Raw genomic sequence first — 21,849 nt, 5'->3', positions numbered from 1 at the left:
CGATAGCCCATAATTGATTATTCATAGAAATGCAACCACTCGTCCAACGTCCAGCATTAAAAGAACAAATCTTAGTCCATTCAAGTCTTTGTTCATCGTAACGCACCCCTGTTTCGTGGTCCGCTTCACTAGTACCTCCGACAATAAGTATACGCTCATTGAGCACAAGAGCACCAGGCTATTCACGACCTTCATTCATATATGCACCCTGAGCCCAGGAGTTGGTCAGAGGATCATAGCATTCAACAGATTTTAATACGGCATCATTATATCCGTCTATTACATAAATTTTCCCGTTTAGAGCTACTACGCTAGAAGAACAACGTGGTGTATCCACACTTCGCATTAACTTCCAACCATTCGAAACTGAACACTTTTCCACTAATTGTAAGATACCGCTGTTACCCTCTCCTCCAATTGCATAGATTTTTTCATGCCATACCACAACATCGGGCGAACTTCGTGACCTATTTATTGCAGGCAATTGTTTAAGTGTTGTACTTCTGAGACTCCAGCTGCTAACTTCGTATCTCCTTTTCGAGTCCCGCCAATGAAAGTTAAATTCTCATAAAAATTGGTCTGAATTTCATAAAATCATTTTGTGTTTCGATATGAATCCATTTATGCCATACATCTGCAGCTTTGTTATATTGAAAAATGGCTCCAGGCTCATAGCCTTCAGCCTCAAGATAAAAATGCCATCAATGATTCTCCGTGCACTTCGCGTAGCTTTGGATAGTTTAATTTGAGATTAGAACGATCTATTGGGCGTCCCCTGCCAAGCTACTACAACCCGGTAACGACTGAAGTTAATCACAATAAAGTCCGTCTCAAATTGTGTTAGCCCAAGAGGCTATCAACTCGGGTAAAGTGTTGTTTTCGCACAAAATCATCATGCTCGTACCAACGCTGTATGGCAGCAAAGACATCTTTCTCCGATTCCGTGGTTAAATCATTATTTTCTAAGAGCTCGTGTAGTTTTTTTGGAGCAAAATTCAAAGTTCTGCATTTTGAATTATGTTCATGAAGTCTTAATTCATATTCGAAAATTTTCTAATTTAACGCAGCCTAAGACGCATACCGCCTTAGACAATCCCCGCACCGGTATGGGAAAAAGCCCATATGGCCATTCAAATGGGCTACCAAACACGCGAACGAGCTTAGTGCCCGCTGGCACACACGGCAACTAAACTGCCAATGGGGCACTGGATCCTGGTGCGGCCGCCGCACCCATAACACTCTTTCACACCCGCGGTAAAATGTGGAGTACCACGTCGTGGCCCTCCCGCGCACTTTCACGACGATGGGCGTCCGCCTAGCACGGAGCACCCCGGGGTCGGCGCGCCGCAGCTCCTCCCTCACTGCGTGCTGCAAAACCACGACCGGCGCAAAACATGGCCATGAGCCCCTTCGCCGCTCCGCATATCGGATGTCCGCGACCACCTCAATGGGTTCCGCATCCCCCTCCGCAGACTCCAGTGTCAAACATATATACTGCCGCGGGTCCATCTGACACTGAAAAGGAAAAAAAGAAAGGAAATAGAAAACCCATTAGAGAAAAAATTTATTTAAAAATCCGTTAGGAATTTGTCATACTTACGTTTTACCAGCTTGAAAATCCTTTTCCAAATAACAATGTGGTGAGGGTAATTTATCCACCACAATACTACATTAATGTACCCTGGAAAATTTCTGTTACGGGAAAACAACTGGATGGCAACCCGCAACATAACAACGGCAGCCTCATGAGTGCTGTCAGACTAAGGGCGGATACCGAACACTAAATAGACAAAATCAGTACCGAAAACCGCAAAACATCACAATCGGGACTGACGCGTTTTTGTATTTTTACTCATGTGGGCGTCTCATGCAGTACCAACCAGTCATACACAACAAAGGAACTCAAAAAAAGGGGGAAACAAAACAAAAAAAAAACCTCTCCTTGCACAAAAATTTCACATTTTTTTTAACAAAGAAATTTGTTGTCGTTTTTTTTTTTACCTTGTCCGTTTTTTGGGTACTGTTTTCTGGCTGGAGGGCAGGACTTGTTGTTTTTCAACAACAAATATCACAAAAGGTCATTATAAAGGCTCGGTGCAAAAACAATCCGAGTCCCGAAAGTAAAGAATCCCGACACAACAAAATCCCGAAATTGGAAAAAAGCCAACTGTTTCTACCGGCCTAGTGTGCTACTGCCCCAGAGACCTAGTTTTTTTTCAAGGGCAAGCAAATACATATATGTATATATATACTCGCACACCACAAATTCACCATACCAGCTGTCAGCTAACCAATAAATACACGACAGGGTTGCATGCTATCTCAAAATGGTACGTGCAAATAGAACGCGTCGTTGAGAACGCATCGCCAATCTGCATGCAAGCACCGGCAGTTGGTACACTTTCGAATTTAATTACGATTTGCGCTATTCCTCATGAGTTGTCGCACAAAATTAAATCCATACTTTCGTCGGCCCCTACGCTTGGTTTTAAACTCGCTTTACTCATCTCTTTTAACATACGTTTTGTAATAAAACACCGCCGTTTCACCCAACCAATCTCACGGTCACCTGGCCCTGGCACCTCAAAAGATGCCACACCTCATCCAACAAAAAAAAAAGGCAGTCGCCGCGAGAGCGACAGGATACACTAGACGCTGGAACGGAGACCTCGGCCTCTTCGTCCAGCCCAGAAAAACCTAAACAAAAATAATGCGAGTCTGGAACGGAGACTTCGGCCTCTTCGTCCAACCAAACAAAAATGATGCGAATCTGAAACGGAGACCGCGGCCTCTCCGTCCAACAAAAAAAAAAATTTGCCAGTCTGGAACGGAGACCTCGGCCTCTTCGTCCAGCACGATTGACCTTCTGCGTCATATCACTTCATGTATTCTATTAATATCTAAGAATTATGTATAACCAAAGGCAAGAAATATTCACTTTCCTCCACTTCTAATATTTATTTTTCATCCTAGCTTAGGTGGCATGCTGCGCAAGTCGGGCAGGACTCCCGGTCACCCGCGACGCTGGCGAAATACGCAATTAAGTTAAGTTTAGTTTTAATGCAAACGTTTTTCTCGTTGCTTTCCAGCGGTCGGAGATCGGTGGGGGTAAAACGATGTTGCGTATCGCAAGGGGGCCGGCATGTTTAGGCAGGATGCCTAACTTTTCCGTATCTGATTGCGATCCCCCCAATGAAACTCTGCAAATCGATACTCGATACTCGTTTTAATTTATAACCACCCATCCCATCACCGCCACATGCATGTGCATGCATGTACATGCACGTGTATGTGTGCTTTTTGTCAGCACTCATGCATATGCATGTCGGGGTTGATGTGTGGGTGCCTTCCCCTTCCAAAACGGAGGATTTTGCGGGTCAACGGTTGTAGCTTTCAATACAACCGGCCTCCTGGAATCTAACAGCCAACGCGTACACATCTGCCGCCAGCGATCTCTGCCGTTCTGATCACAATAAACTAAGGTAATATTGTAATCCTTTTATTTCTTAAATCTACATAATAAAACGCACCTATTATAACGAGAAATCTCGTCTTCTCTTATTTTTATACCCATACGCATATTCCCACTGAGATCGACCCGGTGCGCCCACCTCTCGCAAGGATCAGACGCACACCGGCCGAACATATAGAAAAACATGAAAGGATCAAATTTAACTTTGATTTATTTTGTAAATATATTCAAATAACAGAAAATATTGAAGAATTTGCTACAATGTCACACCAAACATTAATGACTGAAGCATTTATGGAGAACAATAATGTTGGTGAAATAATTAAGGAAAAGTTTAGTAAATTGATTGAAAAAATAAAACATTTCAAGAGCGAGATAGTGGTTGGAGTCTAAGTGAAATTATCCATCTAGAAGTAAACATAAATATATACCAACCAATTAGGGGCTCATTATATATACCACACCAAAAGTAATAGCAGATAAAAAAGCTTGTATTAATATTGCTAAAAATGATATATATTGCTTTAAGTGGGCCATAATTTTATCTCATTACCAACTGCCAACAGATGGCCAAATGTGTTCTTCATATCACATTAGAAATATCCAAGTTTCCATTATAACTTTAATTAACAATAAATTAGTCAATTTTGAAAATTTAAGTTTCCCATTACAAATAAAAGATATTGAAATATTTGAATCAAATAATCCAGATATTAGTGTAAATGTGTTTGGTATAGAAGACGATTTGGTAGTAGGACCCTATTATTTAACAAAAGAAGAAAAATCACACATTAATCTTATTTCTTTATACAGTGATGTTTTCAATGAAAGCCATTATGTTTGGATAAAAAATTTAAGTAGATTAATAAGTTACAAGACATAAGAATAAATTTTATTTTTTCAATGCATGTCTAATACATTTTGATAAGGAAGAAAAATTACTAACCCATAAAAAGCATTGTAGAAAAATTGTAACACGCATGCCTACACCTGAGAAAAGAATGCTAAAATTTAAAAATTTCAAAAAACAATTAGATGTGCCATTTACTATATATGCAGATTTCGAATGTATTCTAAAACCAATAGATATTCAAAATTCTAGTAGGACTCAATGTGTACAAGAACATATTCCTTATGCCTATTGTTATTTAATTAAGTGCTCATATAATAACCAACTGAATCGTATTAAAATATTTAGCAGTGTTGATGCTCCAAAACATTTTTTTAAAAGTATTTTCGATGATGTTTTAGATATTTACCACCTATATTTGAGTAAAATAAAGCAGACCATTGTCATTTAACTGGTGAATATAAAGGTCCAGCATATTATAAATGTAATTTAGAATATCAGATATCAAATTTTATTCCAATATTTTTTCATAATTTATCTAAATAAGATTGTGATTTATTTATTAAAGAGTTGTCATCTGTAGAGGGGGATATAAATATTATTCCCTTAAACAAAAAGTTGTATATTTCAATATCAAAGAGAATATATTGTAACGAATTTACTGCAATTCCCCTTATTTGCAATCTTCTGCTAACGTTCGTATCTCTAAACTGTTGAATAAATAACTCCAATATTGAATAATGGAAAAATGGCCTTTATTAAAGTACTTCCCAATAACACTTATACTTTGCAACTAGCTTGCTTAACAACCAAACTGATTGATAGCTCAAATGAAACTCTTTCAGAATAATACTGCTATTGCTCGCTAGATAGCGTCTTAATCGGAATTGCTTGATAACTCAAATCAAACTGAATCTCAGCGCCTCTACATTTGTTGCCTTTTATACTCTCTGATTTCAACGTTCGCATCTTAGAGGCGCTTCCAGAATTTACTAGTTGCCATCAGCTCTCAAACTTCTCAGCTGTAACTACAAATGCACGATTTTATAGCTTCTCTCATTGCATACTTTCAGGAGTATCTCAGATATATGCATGTGTTTGTGCATTGACTCTCCGCTGCTCGTATACGTACATGGTACATATGTGTAGACGCAATTATTGTTTCGTTTATGTAAATACATAATGATTGAATTATTGATGTGAATTCACGTCACTGCTTAGCATCGGTCTAGAGACAGCAGCACTCCTTAGTTTTGCTAATATTCGTAACACTGCCTTCCACCTAAGTCTGATCGTCCCGATCAAACAAATCTCTCGATCTAAACGCTGCTAGCATCGCCAAATGTACCACTCTTCTATTTCGTGATTTCCCAATTGCTTGTATGAGGTAGATGGTATCGCTGATCTTCTTCACAACCTTGTACGGGCCTTCCCAACTGCACCGATATTTGGCTGGAACACCTTTCCGCCGGTGAGGGTTGTATAGCAGTACCGAATCTCCCTCCCGGAAACCTTCCGAATTATTTTCCTTGTCGTACCTCTATTTCTTCTTACTACTCATAATCCTGGATCGTTCCCTCGCACTCTGTTGCTTGGCCAATGAAGAACTACTTCGCAGAGCTTGATCTTGACGGATTGACTTTGCATCATCAGTATCGTCTTGACGTTTCACAACAGTAGTGCGCGCTGGCTTGAAACCACCCTTGCATTTTTTCGGGAAAATTCTTTCAGTCGTTTTAGTGCGTCCATTAGGGTTTGTCAATGCCGGTCCTTTTCTCGCAGGTACTTTTAGTTTCCCTTTATTTGGCCCATTCGATCCATCAACCTTTTCTTTTGACTTTCGTGGACTTTGTCGAGTCTTTTCCACCATTACTCGATTACTACCGAACCCTTCCTCCAACTTGAAGTGAAGTGGTATATCCTGGTTCTTATACTGCATAATCCTTCTCTGCATATCGATCCTGATGTCATAGCCAACTAAGAAATCCACTCCGAATATGACTTCATCAACGATCTCTGCCACAACGAATTTGTGTAGAACGATGACCTCCCCAATTAAGAATTCACATACCACTTCTCCCTGGACTTGATTATACTCGCCAGTAATCGTAAGCAATATTGCTCCAGGTAATGGCTTTACTTTCCTGTTGACTAAATCAGATCGGATCAAGGAATGAGATGCGCCCGTATCTACAGTCAGTACACGCTCCTTGCCATCCACATTTCCTTTGACGGTAAGACTGCTCGACTTCCTTCCAGTTTGCGATATAGGTATCACACGACATTCAATAGCTGGGGCAAGTTCTCGATCTTTACATTTGATTCGCTCTTGTTTATCTCCTCCAACTTTGCGTTTACGACCAGCCAAGTTGGAACTACCATGACCGGTGCTGCAATGACGTGCAATGTGACTTGGGTTACCGCACTTGAAACACTTCATAACTCCGGCATTGTTTTGTTGTAATCCCTTCAGTGTTTCCAAAATTGTGTTTACCCAATCTTGTCATTCCACTTCCACGCGATGAGCTTTGTATGCGGGCTTACTTAAAAGTGACGCTGTTTCCTGAGTCAGTGCATGGGATACCGTTTCAGTAAATGTTGGCTTTGGGTTCGCGTATGTGACTCGCTTCGTTTCGACGTCCCGTATGCCGTTAATAAAGCTCTGAATGCGTCCGCATTTGCAAGATGAGCCAATCTTTCAACATCCGAAGCAAACTCCTGTAATGTCTCATTTGCTTTTTGGTAACGGTTTTGCAACTCTATTTGGTATATATGTTTTCTATGCTCGCTTCCATAACGTCTCTCGACAGCGGCCATCAATGCTTCATAGTTGTTCCGCTCTCCTTCGGGAATCGTCTGTAGGATTTCGGCTGCTGGCCCCTTCAATGCTACGAATAGAGCAGCAATTTTATCTTCAGCATTCCATTTGTTCACTGCTAACGTTTTCTCAAATTGAAGCTTGAATACCTCGAAAGGAACAGAGCCGTCAAAAGATGGAGTTTTTACCTTCGGATTGCTCGCTGGAACAGCTGGGCGATTTAGTTGTAACTGTTGCATAAGACTTTTCAACGCTTCTATCTCGGCATCAATTTTGTCCTCGGGTTGTAAAATTTTTGCATCCTGCTCTTCCAGTTTCGCAAAGAGCTGCGATGATACCTGTTCCGAAATTTTTGTCGACATTCCAGATATACGTGCCTCTTGCGCTTTCGGTTGAGATGACATATATGTCTTCTGTTCTTCCAATTGAGATGACATTTGCGACGCCATTTCTGAAATGCGTGCCTCCTGTGACTCCAGCTGAGATGCCATTGTCGATGTTTGTACAGATATTGTGCTCGTCACTGTCTGCGGTGTTTCGTTTTTTCTTCCATTTTTGTTGTTGTTTTGTCGCTATTATAATGAAAGACATACTCCTCAGCATTGTAGATTCCTTCAAATACCATAGCTACACTTAGTCATTTTTGTAGCTGGGATATATCGCCAGAAGTAGCCAATCCACGGACTTCCAACTCCTCCTTCAGTTGCTGGATCGTCAATTCACTCAACTTTGCCATGTCCAAGTTGTATTCCCAATCTTCGGAATTTATTCAACAATTCCTCTTCTGACACCAATTGTAACGAATTTACTGCAATTCCCCTTATTTGCAATCTTCTGGTAACGTTCGTATCGCTAAACTGTTGAATAAATAACTCCAATATTGAATAATGGAATAATGGCCTATATTAAAGTAATTCACAATAACACTTATACTTTGCAACTAGCTTGCTTAACAACCAAACTGATTGATAGCTCAAATGAAACTCTTTCAGAATAATACTGCTATTGCTCGCTAGATAGCGTCTTAATCGAAATTGCTTGATAGCTCAAATCAAACTGAATCCCAGCGCCTCTAAATTTTTTGCCTTTTATAATCTCTGATTTCAACGTTCGCATCATCTAGGCGCTTCCAGAATATACTGTACAGCTGTAACTACAATTGCACGATTTTATAGCTTCTCTCATTGCATACTTTCAGGAGTATCTCAGATATATGCATGTGTTTGTGCATTGACTCTCCGCTGCTCGTATACGTACACGGTACATATGTGTAGACGCAATTATTGTTTGGTTTATGTAGATACATAATGATTGAATTATTTATGTGAATTCACGTCACTGCTTAGCATCGGCCTAGAGACAGCAGCACCCCTTAGTTTTGCTAATATTCGTAACAATATGTTAATAATACAGATACCATTGAACTTAGTTTTTTAGATTCGTTTCGATTCATGCCTTCTAGCTTAGACAGTTTAGCTAAGAATTTAAGTAATAATGATTTAAAAATAACAAAGGATTATTTCCCCATCGATCATCACTTTGATTTAATGAAACGTAAAGGTATTTTTCCATATGACTACTTAGATTCAGAAGAACGTCTCAACGAAACACAATTACCTGATCGTTCACATTTCTTTAATAAATTATCAAATGAATCGTGTAGTATCGATGATTATCAGCATACACAAAATGTTTGGACAACATTTAATTGATCCAGTTTATTAGATTATTTATTATTATATCTAAAATTAGATGTGCTACAGTGACATTTTTGAAAATTTTAGAAAACTGTGTAAAGGAATTTATCGACTAGACCCTTGTCAAAATTATACATCTCTAGGTTTATCTTGGGACACAATGCCCAAAATAACTAGAATAGAATTAGAATTGTTTACTGATGAAAATATGCATACTTTTATAATGTCGGGAATTAGGGGCGGGATTGTTCAATGTTGCACACGGCGTTCAGTTGCTAACAATAAATATTTAAGTGATTACGATGCGACTAAGTCTTCAAATTATATAATTTATTTAGATGTTAATAATTTATATGGTTATGCTATGTCACATTATCTCCCTCATAATAATTTTGAATGGATTGAAAACGTAGAGCAGTTTGACGTTTTTAGCATACCAGAAGATTCTTTAGTCGGATACATATTAGAAGTAGATCAATATTATCCCATAGCCACTTACAATATTCATAATGATTTACCATTTTGTTTTGAAAATAAAAAAGTTGGCTCAATGAAAACTTCAAAGTTGATTGGTGATTTGAGAAACAAAATAAAATATATTATTGATTATACAAATTTATAACAATTTATTAAACATGGACTTGTATTAAAGAAAATTCATAGAATTCTACAATTTAATCAATCAGATAGGCTAAAAAAATATATTGATTTATATAATTATCATAGAGCATTAGCAGCAAATAAGTTTGAGGAAAATTTCTTTAAATTATTGAATAATGTTGTGTATGGGAAAACTATGGAAAATGTAGATAAAAGAGTAGTTGTTAAATTAGTAAAAATGGGGAAAATACTAGTATTGGGGGAAGAGGTAGGAAAAAATTAGGTGCTAGGGCCTTAATAGCAAAACCATATTTCCATAGTGTAAGCAAATTTTCTAATAATTTAATAGCGATTCAATTGAAAAAAAGTGTCAACTCTGTACAATATACCGATACAAATTGGTTTTACCGCATTAGAACTTTCTAAATTGAAAATGTGTAGTTTTCATTATGATTATATCAAAGAGAAATATAAAAATAATATTGCTTTGAATTATATGGATACTGATTCATTCATATATCATATTCAAACTGATGACTTTTATAATGATATTCGTGATGATATTTCAAAATTTTTCGATACATCCTCATATACAAATGTAAATATTTCTAAGTTTCCTCAGTTGAATAAGAAGGTTCTAGGTATGATAAAGGATGAATTTAATGGGAAGTTAATAAAAGAGTTTATAGGTTTAAGAGCAAAAATGTATTTATTTAAAATTGATAAGGATATAAATGAAACTAAAAAAATTAAGGGAATAAAAAAGTGTGTAACTTCTACATTGAGTTTAAGTGAATTTAGAAAATGTCTGTTTGAAAATAAATTGTATAATGCATCAATGTATACATTTAGATCTAAGTTATATACGGTTTATACACAAAATATTTATAAAGTAGCTCTAAGCAATATGGATGTTAAGAGAATTGTACGAGAAAATCATATTGATATTTATGCTTATGGTCATTTCGATATAGTAATACTTTACTGTAATAGATTTAAGAAAAAATAATAATAAACAATTTATATTTTATATAATTTATTTTTATTAAATAAAAATTTTAAACACAATTGACCACATATTACTGTGTTGTATTTTTCTTTCTGCTCATAATTGTAATGTATTGATGGCTTCAGATAATTAACCAGTTCAATCGGTGGCTGTAAATTTCCAAAACTATCAAAATATTCTTTTTAGTTTTTCCTAATACTTTCATGGTCTTAGCAAGATTTGCTAATACAGTCATATGATTATTTGACATGATTTTAAACGCGCGATCGAAAAAATCTGTTACCTATCAGCTGTGTATCTGCTAAGAATCTGCTAAATCTGTTACCTATCAGTTGTGTATCTAATAAGAATCTGTTCTGGCATCAATTTTACTTATTTTGATACTGGTCTGATCAGTATCAGTCGCTCGATTTCTTGCTGGGTTCAAAAAGTTCACACACACACACACACACATTTGCGGTTTTGCGGTCACACACACCCCACACACACACACGCTCTGCTAAAAGTAAACAGTTCTAAGCTTTTTCGTATAAATCGGCCAGAACAGAAACAAAAAGCTCTAAGCTTAAGAAAGTGTGCGCCTAAAATTAGGCAACGAAATTTTTTTGCTGTATATATATGTGTGTCGGTGTGTATATACTTAATCAACTTGTGAATTAATATACACATAAAAGCCTAATACTGTTTTCACACAGAAACTTAATGATCTCATTTCACCTTCTAATGAAATCGTAAATTTTTTGCTTTCACACAGAAGTAACTGCTCGATTAGTATGAAGGATGAAATGTCAAGCGAATAAAATGACAATGCTATATGACAGACAATCATGGCGGAACGATACAAGGTGGCAGCATGGTGACATACCTTCAAACAAAAAAAATTCCATGTACTTGTAAATTCGATGGACAAATGTCAAAATCATACTGCGCCGGTAGTTGATGTATCAAATCAAATAAAAAAGGTTATAATCAGCTGTTCGATGCGGCCACCTTGTATCGTTCCGCCATGCAGACAATGACATTTACTTTGACAAATGACATTTTTAAGCACTGAACACACCAAAAACTAAGAAGCGGAAGGCTGCCAACAGAGTTGCATTGTGCTTTTGACTTCATTAGGCATTCGATTAGCTACTAATGAAATAATTATAGATTCGAGTTTTGTAGGGAAGATTGAGCTCAATAAGCGTCTTAATGTAGAAAACTGCCTTTATTATTCAATAAGCCGTCTGTGTGAAAACAGTATAACATCTGCAAAAACAAAATCGATTCATAATTAGAAGAGATCTTCACAACAAATATGTACAAGGAAATTACTGGTAACATTATTAAAGGTTACAGTGACCTTGTTAGCAAACCCCGAGTTAAGTTTAATATATAACAGTTCAAAATAAGTAAAATTGATGCCAGACCAGATTCTTATCAGATACACAACTGACAGGTAACAGATTTAGCAGATTCTTATCAGATACACAGCTGATCGATCGCTCGTTTAAAATCATGTCAAATAATCATATGACTGTATTAGCAAATCTTGCTAAGACCATGAAAGTATTAAGAACAACTAAAAAGAATAATTTGATAGTTTTGGAAATTTACAGCCACCGATTGAACTGGTTAATTATCTGAAGCCATCAATACATTACAGTTATGAGCAGAAAGAAAAATACAACACAGTAATATGTGGTCAATTATGTTTAAAATTTGTATTTAATAAAAATAAGTTATATAAAATATAAATTGTTTATTATTATTTTTTCTTAAATGTATTACAGTAAAGTAATACTATAAGGTTTCGAAATGACCATAAGCATAAATATCAATATGATTTTCTCGTACAATTCGCTCATCATCCATATTGCTTAGAGCTACTTTATAAACATTTTGTTAATAAACCGTATATAACATAGATCTAAATGTATACATTGATGCATTAAACAATTTATTTTCCAACAGACATTTTCTAAAATCACTTAAACTCAATGTAGAAGTTACACACTTTTTTATTCACTTAATTTTTTTGGTTTCATTTATATCGTTATCAATATTAAATGAATACATTTTTGCTCTTAAACCTATAAAGTGTTTTATTAATTTACCATTACATTCATCCTTCATGATACCTAGAACCTTCTTATTCAACTGAGGAAAATTAAAAATATTTTCCTTTGGATATGAGGATGTATCGAAAAATTTTGAATTATCATCGCGAACATCATTATAAAAGTCATCAGTTTGAATATCATATATGAATGCATCAGTATCCATATAATTCAAAGCAATATTATTTTTATATTTCTCTTTGATATAATCATAATGAAAACTATACATTTTAAATTTAGAAAGTTATAATACGGTAAAACCAATATATATATCGGTTTATTGTACAGAGTTGACACTTGTTTCAATTGAATCGCTATTAAAATATTAGAAAATTTGCTTAGACTATGGAAATTTTGTATTGCTCTTAAGGCCCTAGCACTTAGTTTTTTCCTACCTCTTCCCCCAATACAAGTATTTTCCCAATCTTTTACTAATTTAACATCTACTCTTTTATCTACATTTTCCATAGTTTTCCCATACACAGCATTATTCAATAATTTAAAGAAATTTTCCTCAAACTTATTTGCTGCTAATGTTCTATGATAATTATTTAAATCAATATATTTTTTTAGCCAATCTGATTGATTAAGTTGTACAATTCTATGAATTTTCTTTAATACAAGTCCATGTTTAATACATTGTTGTAAATTTCTATAATGACTAATATATTTTATTTTGTTACTCGAATCACCAATCAACTTTGAGTTTTTCATTGAGCCAACTTTTTTATTTTCAAAACAAAATGGTAAATCATTATGACTATTGTGAGTGGTTATGGGATAATCTAAATCTACTTCTAATATGTATCCGACTAAAGAATCTTCTGGTATGCTAAAAACGTAAAACTCCTCTACGTTTTTAATCCATTCAATATTATTATAAGGGAGATATCGTGACATAGCATAACCATATTAATTATTAACATCTAAATAAATTATATAATTTGAAGACTTAGTCGCATCGTAATCACTTAAATACTTATTGTTAGCAACTGAACGCCGTTTGCAATATTGAAAAAGTCGACCCTAATTCCCGACATTATAAAATTATGCATGTTTTCATCAGTAAACAATTCTAATTCTATTTTTGTTAGTTTGAACATTGCGTCCCAAGATAATCCTAAAGATGTATAATATTGAAGGGGGTCTAGTCGATAAATTCCTTTACATAATTTTCTAAAATTTTCAAAAATGTCACTGAGGAGTAGCACATCTACTTTTAGATATAATAATAAATAATCTAATAAATTGGAACAATTAAATGTTGTCCAAACATTTTATGCATGCTGATAATCATCGATACTACACGATTCATTTGATAATTTATTAAAGAAATATGAACGATCAGGTAATTGTGTTTCGATGAGACGTTCTTCTAAATCTAAGTAGTCATATGGAAAAATACCTTTACGTTTCATTAAATCAAAGTAATGATCGTTGGGGAAATTAGCCTTTGTTATTTCTAAATCATTATTGTTGATGTGTTATATACAAACCGATATTCGCAGCGTGTGAAAATAGTATGAACTTAGTTCAATTGTAATTCAACCGGAAGTAAAGGATATATTTATTATTTGACATATAGAAGTAAGACAGTGTTGTAGAGGGTCATTCCTTATAAATACGAATTCATAACACCTTTCCTGAATGGCGCTCTTAAATAATGTATACAAAGAGGTTTATAGCTAAATATATACATATATAAGCAGTTTATGATTTAAAATTTTACAGATTTGATAACAATGGCCTCTGAGAGATATGTGTGCTTTTTCTTAACTACTCCTTTCGTTAGAATATCAGCTGCCATGTCGTTTGTTGAGATATATCAGAGGATGATCTTTCCATTTTGTAGATGTTGTCGAATGAAGTGGCTTTTGATATCTACGTGTTTCGTACGGGGCGAGTATGAATTATTCGTTGCGATTTGTATTGCACTTTTATTGTCGCAGTAAAGTACTAATGGTTTTTCTGTACCTTCCAATTCCTGATGAAATCTTTGAAGCCATATTGCTTCCTGAATTGCCGAAGTGATTGACATGAACTCTGCTTCGGTGGACGATAAAGCAACTGTGCGTTGCCTGCGCGTACACCAAGAAATAGCTGAACCTTGGTATTTAAATACATACCCAGTAGTAGATCGTCGTTGGTCAACGTCACTACCCAATCTGAGTCGCAGAAACCCTTAATTTCACTTGCATCTCTGCTAAAAACAAGACCCATGTCAATCGTACCTTTGAGGTACCTCATCACGCGCTTAAGTGCCACTCAGTGAGCCTTTCCTGGGTTGTCGGAATATCGACTGAGCAAATTAACGGCAAACGAAATGTCGGGACGCGTTATTTGCGATGCGAAGAGTAGACATCCAATAGCCTGCATGTATGGTACATCTGACATTTGTTGTTTTTCTTCTTCAGTACATGGACACATTTTTGCACTAATTTGTTGGTTAAGGTCAAGCGGAGTTGAGATGGGGTTGGAATCAGCCATACCAAATCGCTCTAATATATCACCAACATAGTGGGATTGATCTACCTTTATTATGCCTTTTGCACTATCTCTTTGGATGCGCATGCCCAAAACTGACGAGGCCTCACCAAGATCTTTCATCTTAAATTTTGATGCCAATTCTTGTTTTAGTTTCCGAATTGAGGCCATATTATTTGAAAAAATAAGCACGTCATCGACGTATACAGCCACATATGTTTGTTCTCTATCATTTGTTTTATAATACACACATTGATCGACCTCACTGCGTTTCAAACCAAGGCTAAGTAAAGCATTGTTAAACGTTTCGTTCCAAAGTCTACTCGACTGCTTAAGCCCATAGAGCGACTTTTGCAACTTACAAACACGGCCAGTCTTGTCATCAACGCCATCTGGCTGTACCATAAAAATTTCTTCTTTAAGCTCGGCATTTAAGAATGCAGTGATCGCATCCATCTGGTGTATAAACAAGTCGCGTTTAGCCGCAATGGCTAACAGCATCCGTATGGATGTGTACCTAACAACAGGCGCGTACGTCTCATCATAATTTACTCCCTTTTCTTGGCTGTACCCTTTGATGACAAGCCTTGCTTTCCTTCGAACAATGTCACCACTAGCATTTTGTTTGGTTTTAAACACCCATTTCGATTTAATTGCCTTCTTGCCGTGAGGTAGCTCTGTCAGAATTCAAGTATTATTGGAACGTAGAGCAGACAACTGTTCATTTATGGCCACCTTCCAGTCGTCAGCATTTTCATCAGATATGGCGTCGTCAAATGATTCAGGATCTTGCAAACGATATTCACTGGCAACAAAATTGAATTCGGTTTTCTTACTTGCTATTCTTTTGGAGCGTCTCAAATCGGAATCAGCATTATCAGAATCAATTGGATCTGTTTCGCAATCACTTTTTATTTCATTTGGCTTCTGTTCGCCATTCTTTGATTCACAATGTTCTACTTCTCCTCGTTTTTCTTCAACGTTCGTAAATTCTTTATGTTCTATCTCTTTTTGCTTTTCTTCAAAGTTCGTGAAGTCTCCGTATTCTATCGGCCCTGAATTCTGAACTTCATTGGAATCAGATACGTCGTAGAAAAGTTCACAAACGTGTGGTCTAGCCGGTTTTTTTTCAATGAAAACTACATCGCGACTTATTATAATTTTACGTGTTTTCGGGTCAAACAAGCGGTAAGCTTTTGACGTGTTGCAGTACCCAACAAATATGCATTCGATGGACTTTGCGTCTATTTTCTGACGTTTTTCTTTTGGTACGTGCGCCATGGCTTTACTGCCGAACACGCGCATATGCTTTAGTGAATGTTTTCTATTCGACCAGATTTCTTCCGGAGACCGAATATCTTCATTACAGGGAACTCTATTCAAAATATAAGCTGCAGTGACCGACGCTTCAGCCCAAAACTTCTTGTTTAAACCTGAGTCAATCAACATACAGCGCACTCTTTCTATAATTGTTCGATTTAATCGTTCTGCTACACCATTTTGCTCTGGTGTATATGGCGAGGATGTTTGGTGTACTATGCCATTTTTCATTAAAAAATCTTTAAACTTTCCGTTGGTGTACTCTGTACCATTGTCTGAGCGAAATATTTTTATTTTCCGTGAGCACTGATTTTCTACTAATGTCTTAAATTTGACAAATTCATCAAAAACGTCAGACTTTTGCTTGATTGGCACTACAGTAACTTTTCGAGAATAATCATCCACGAAGGTCACAAAAAATCTATGGCCCGAGTGAGATTTAGTTGGAAATGGACCGGCGACGTCTGAATGGATCAGATCAAGTAAGTTGTTAGCGCGCGTGCCACTTTCTTTGAAAGGCGCACGAGTTTGCTTACCTTTAACGCATACGACGCATTGCTCATTTTCAATTTTACCAAAATCAACACCACTACACGAATTTTAAATTTTTCTTAACTTTTCAGTGCACATGTGGCCCATTCTGCGGTGCCATAAATCAAAGTCATTGCTGGCCAGAAAAGCACTTTTTTCACACTGAATGCTTAATTTGTACAGATCATTTACAGCGGTCGCGGTGGCTATCAAATTGCTCTGCTTATCATAAATTCTGCAATAATCTTTATTGAATATTACCTTATTGCCGTTTTTGGTCATTTCGCGCACGGACAATAAATTTGCGCACAACTCGGGAACGCAATCTACTTTAAGCACAGCATCGTAGCCAGATGATAAACACAATTTTACATTACCACTTGACACTACTGGAATGGTTTTGTTGTTCGCTATTATAATGTTTTTATCAATTGACTGTTTTTCATTGAAAATAATGTTTTTATTTTGTGTCCTGTGTGCGGTTGCGCCAGAATCAATATACCAATCAGCTGTGCTGCTGTCATGCGAAAGCAACGAAGCATATAGAATTTTCTCACCTTTTGTGTGAGTATTGCCACTTTTTCTTTTGTTGGGATATTTTCTTGCAAAATGACCTTCTTCTTTGCAATTATGGCATCTGAGGAATTTTATTGTTTTCTTTTTATTCTTTATGTAAAGCGCATTTTCGAACTCTTGTCTATCAAATTTTGCCTCTTGCAATAAAAGCGTTTTGACACTATCAATTGTAAGCTTTTGATTAGAGTTCTCGATAGCTAAACCCAAAGCACGAAAATCATCCGGCAGGCCTGCTAGTATCAGTGAAGCAGTCACCTCTTCATCAATTTTCAGTCCAACATTTTGCACTTTTAATGACGTCATCACTAAAGAGTTTAGGTGCTCCTGCATTGACGAGAAATCAGAGAGTCTACATTGGACGAGTTGTTTAAGTAGTCCGACTCTGCGCGTTAAACCGGAGTCTTCGTATGCTGAAATCAAGGCTTCTCAAGCCTCTTTTGCTGTTTTAGCAGCTGCAATGTGTGAAAAGTTTATGGGCTCAACCATTAGAGTGATTTCGGCAAGAGCGCGTCCATCTGCTTGTACATCTTTTTGTGCGGCATCATCTTTTAACCCAGACTGTACCACGTCCCAACAACCTTTAATAACTAGATAAGATTTAGCGTGGAGTTTCCATGCATCGAAGTTTTCACGCCCTTTTAGACGTTCGAATGCGAAACCAATGTTGTTGCAGGTGGAATGTGGCGCCCAGGTCATGGGGCGCGATCGCACGCAAATAAAAAAGAGATAAAAGAAAGAGTTAGAAACGAGTAGTCACAAATTTATTCACTTTATAAACAATGGGATTGAAGTGTTATCTGTATGAGATAGGATAATTAATTCACAAACCACTTCGAACTTCCAAATTACAAAATGATGAGTTGTAAATATTAATAATATGATAACCGCAAATTGTTGGCTAAATTACAGTTCAAAATCGAAATATTGGCGGCTGATTGCCAGACAATTGCCAAGTGCAAATTCTAATGTTAAAATCGCAATTATTAAAAAGAATCACAATAGCAAAGTGCGATTATAGCGTAAATTATATGCACAAACTATGAAAAGATACGTAATGTGATAACTCACCTGTGAGATAGCTGCTGGCTCGTTGACGTTCCAAAATAGCCGATAGCTAACTTTCGTTGAGTTTTTCCCCTTCAAGGTTAGCTTTCGGCTGGTGTTAGCCGTTACCGGTAATAATAATAAATAAATAACTAATGTGCGTGTTAGGGTGGTCCGAAATATTTAGGCTGCTGGCCTAAACATGCCGGCCCCTTGCGGCGAGCAACTTGAAAATCGGTGAGTACGCCAGCAACCTTCCCAAGGCGGGATAAACTAAATAAATTTAAAAAAATATGATACGTATGTATAGTAGGATCGTAAGTCCGATCTCCGGCGGACATCCGTGCTCGCAGTAATGCAGCCTCGCTGAACTGTGGATGAAAAAGAAAAGCGTTAGTATGCAAGTACGTGGGGTTCCTTGGTTTAAAATGCACCTTGTGGTATAATTAAAGTTTTTTATAGTGGGTGGGCTCCAGACACGACAAGGCCGAAAATTGTGGCTTGGGTGAGGAGCCCGCCGACAGTTGACGTGGGTGTGCCTCCGACCATAATACTGGCGTAGACGTCGGCGCCCAAAGTGAGCAACACTGGGGACGATCGGTAAAATTTCGGATCGGCCAGCTTCATGAACTGGAATGGGGCAGCTACCGACGGGTCCAGATTTGCCGTGGGGTTTAACCTGGCATAGTTCGATATTACGGTGGCTTGGGTCGTGATCTTTCCCGCTACCCCATACTTCCCTCGAAGAACGACGGTGCACCTCGAAAGACGTGCGGTATTGTTACGCTCCAGGTGTAGATCCTTGCACAGATTGGCATCGATAATGCTGGTGGGAGCGCAGGCATCTAACAGGGCGCTGACCAGGTGTAAACGGCCTCCTGCCTCAATTCGGACTATGGCTGTCGGCGCGATGGCGATCAATGCTCGAGTTATCGTCGGTGCCGCTAAATTGTCCCGGAGTCTACCACTCCTGAAGCCAGTGGGGGTTTGTTGTTGCGCATCTTATTAGGGGCCGCCCTCCCAGTGAACTGTCGTGACGAGCGGGACGGACGCGGTTCCGCGTCGTCACGCTGGTTACCAGTAGCACGGTGCGATGGGCGGAAAGGACGTGTCTCCGCGCCATCCCCGATTTGTAAGCGCGCGAAAGCGCCGTGCATAGGCGAGCGGTTCTCGGGTCTCTCATGACGTAATGGGGGCCGGAAACGCGGCGTTTCTAAGCTGCCCGATTGGGCTACCTCTGCTGCATTGGCCAGCCTCTCTTCTTCCTCAACTTGCTGGGCCCATGATTTAGTTTGCTCCGTGACATGGATGGAGAGGACCCCGTCCGAGCTCGCATCGTCGTCGTTGTGCTTGCTTTGAGGTGGCGACGGCTGATCCTCGTCCATGTGTAGCGTCGTGTGATGTGGTTCACTGCAACGTCGGCATCGGTCTTGGCTGGGGCAGATTTCCAGGCGGTGGAACGGGGATAGGCAGTTGGGACAATAGCGGTGAATGAGTATTGCACGTAGTCGCTCCTCAGTCGACATACCACGGTAAATTGGGCACAATCGCACTCCGTGCGGTTTGGTGCACAGGCGGCAAGCGATGGTGAACGCATTTGGGCGTGCCTCGGTCGTGGAGCGTTTGAATGCAAATCCAGGCATGTCTGGAAATGGTAGCGTTTAGTAATATCGCTGCATAGGTTGGTTGGGTGGCTAATTGCCGGAGACCCGGGGTCGATTCTGGCTGACCTATTGGTTGGCGTACTCGGGATAAGGGGTACATGTGGGGTGCATAACCTTATTAGGTTATTCTGCCTACACATTGACGTGTAGTCGTTGGACCCACTATGAGGTTTGGTAAACTTTCATTGAGATACGCCTAAGCGTATCTTTAATTTTGAAGATCTTTTCATCAGAATGGAAATTCTGATGTTGAAACAATCGATAGTAAAATTAAGTATTATTAAATATAGACTTAGGACAAACTATATTTTTTGGTGTTTACCTAAAGTAGGCAATACGCGGTAATATACGGTATATCACGGTAAACCAGTGTGTTGTCACGGCTCCTTGTAATTGCCCTACAAAAATTTGGTCACAAAACTTACCCACGCCCATGCACATGTGACTGTGAATATAACCTATGAATGACTGGAAAATGACTAGCCAAATGACGTCGTGCAGATAAAATGTGCGCCAGATGTAAAAAGGCCTATATTCGCTGTCTGGTTGATTTGGGCCATGTTGTGTGAGAATCACAAATTGTGATGTGTTTGTTGATTCCAACACAACCCTGGCGGGAATAGCCTACACTAACGAGTGTGGCAATTTGTAGAGCTGTCAGCTGTTCACTCTTCCAATCGTTGGAATGAGACCGCTGTGCGGTGCTGCCCATTGCAATGTAATGATACATAATGGTCATGTCATGAAAGTATATAGGGACAGCTTGCGTCTGAGTCCTGACGCGACATTAAATTTAAAGTCTGTTCTAAAAAGTTTAATTTCTCCCTTGTTTGTAACATCGACGGCATAGATGACACTACTTTATTCCTCCTGGGATTTCAAGCAAAAAAGGGACTGACGAAAGTCTGTCGAAACTTCAATACACAAAAAAAGCAATTTCTGTCATGAAAGCGAGACCACTATTGAGTGTGACATGTTTAAAATGTAAAACACAAACAAAATCATGCACAGATAAACCGCGAAAATTATTTCGGTCTCGAGTGGTTAACCCCCCTTTTTTTCCAAGCAGGCTGATTTTGATTGTGTTTTTATGCCCAAATTTTCAAACTAAAAACTTTTCTCAAAAAAAGAAAGAAGCAAAAAGACGGCCGAATGTCAGGAAAACTATCGAAATATAACCTGGCGCGTGTGTTTTCAGTGAAACCAGGCTGTATCTTCAGGGTTTTCGTTAGTTGATTTTTTGTTCGGTTACTAACACTCGAGTTTTTGGATCCCGCGGATCCGAGTTGTGATACTCTTTGGATCGCGCGCAATGTGCTTACTACGTAAGAACCGAAAAAACAAATGTCATCGAGTGGCAACCTTGTTTCGTTCATTCAAAATGTCATTCATTCATGGAAATGAGTATAGAGACATTTTGAATGAATTTGCACTATGAAGAAAACTGGTGATGGGTAAGTATGAGTATCGTTCCCTTTTTTGATAATTTTATAAATTTACTAATCTTTTATTCTTTTATTTCATTTCGTTTCAGCTCGGACGAGTATTTTTAGGAAGATGCAATTTGCATAAGACAACAATGCATTTATAGCCGTGTAACGTGTGTTGCAAACGACTATAATATATAATATCGATTTCACGCGTATTAATGGCAGTGGCATGTAACTGCACACAAGCAAACT

The 21,849-nt window shown here is 37.9% G+C and overlaps 1 protein-coding gene across 9 annotated transcripts in view; it reads right to left on the bottom strand.

The window, feature by feature from the left end:
* Positions 1 to 21,849, bottom strand: part of dpr19 (defective proboscis extension response 19) — a 1,424,328-nt gene that overhangs the window by 176,602 nt on the left and 1,225,877 nt on the right. The gene's annotated exons all lie outside the window — the stretch shown is intronic.

Source organism: Eurosta solidaginis, chromosome 2 (assembly GCF_040869045.1).
Source record: "Eurosta solidaginis isolate ZX-2024a chromosome 2, ASM4086904v1, whole genome shotgun sequence".
Lineage (NCBI taxonomy): Eukaryota > Metazoa > Arthropoda > Insecta > Diptera > Tephritidae > Eurosta > Eurosta solidaginis.
The sequence above is the reverse complement of the archived record's forward strand: the minus strand, read 5'-3'. Positions and strand labels throughout refer to the sequence as shown.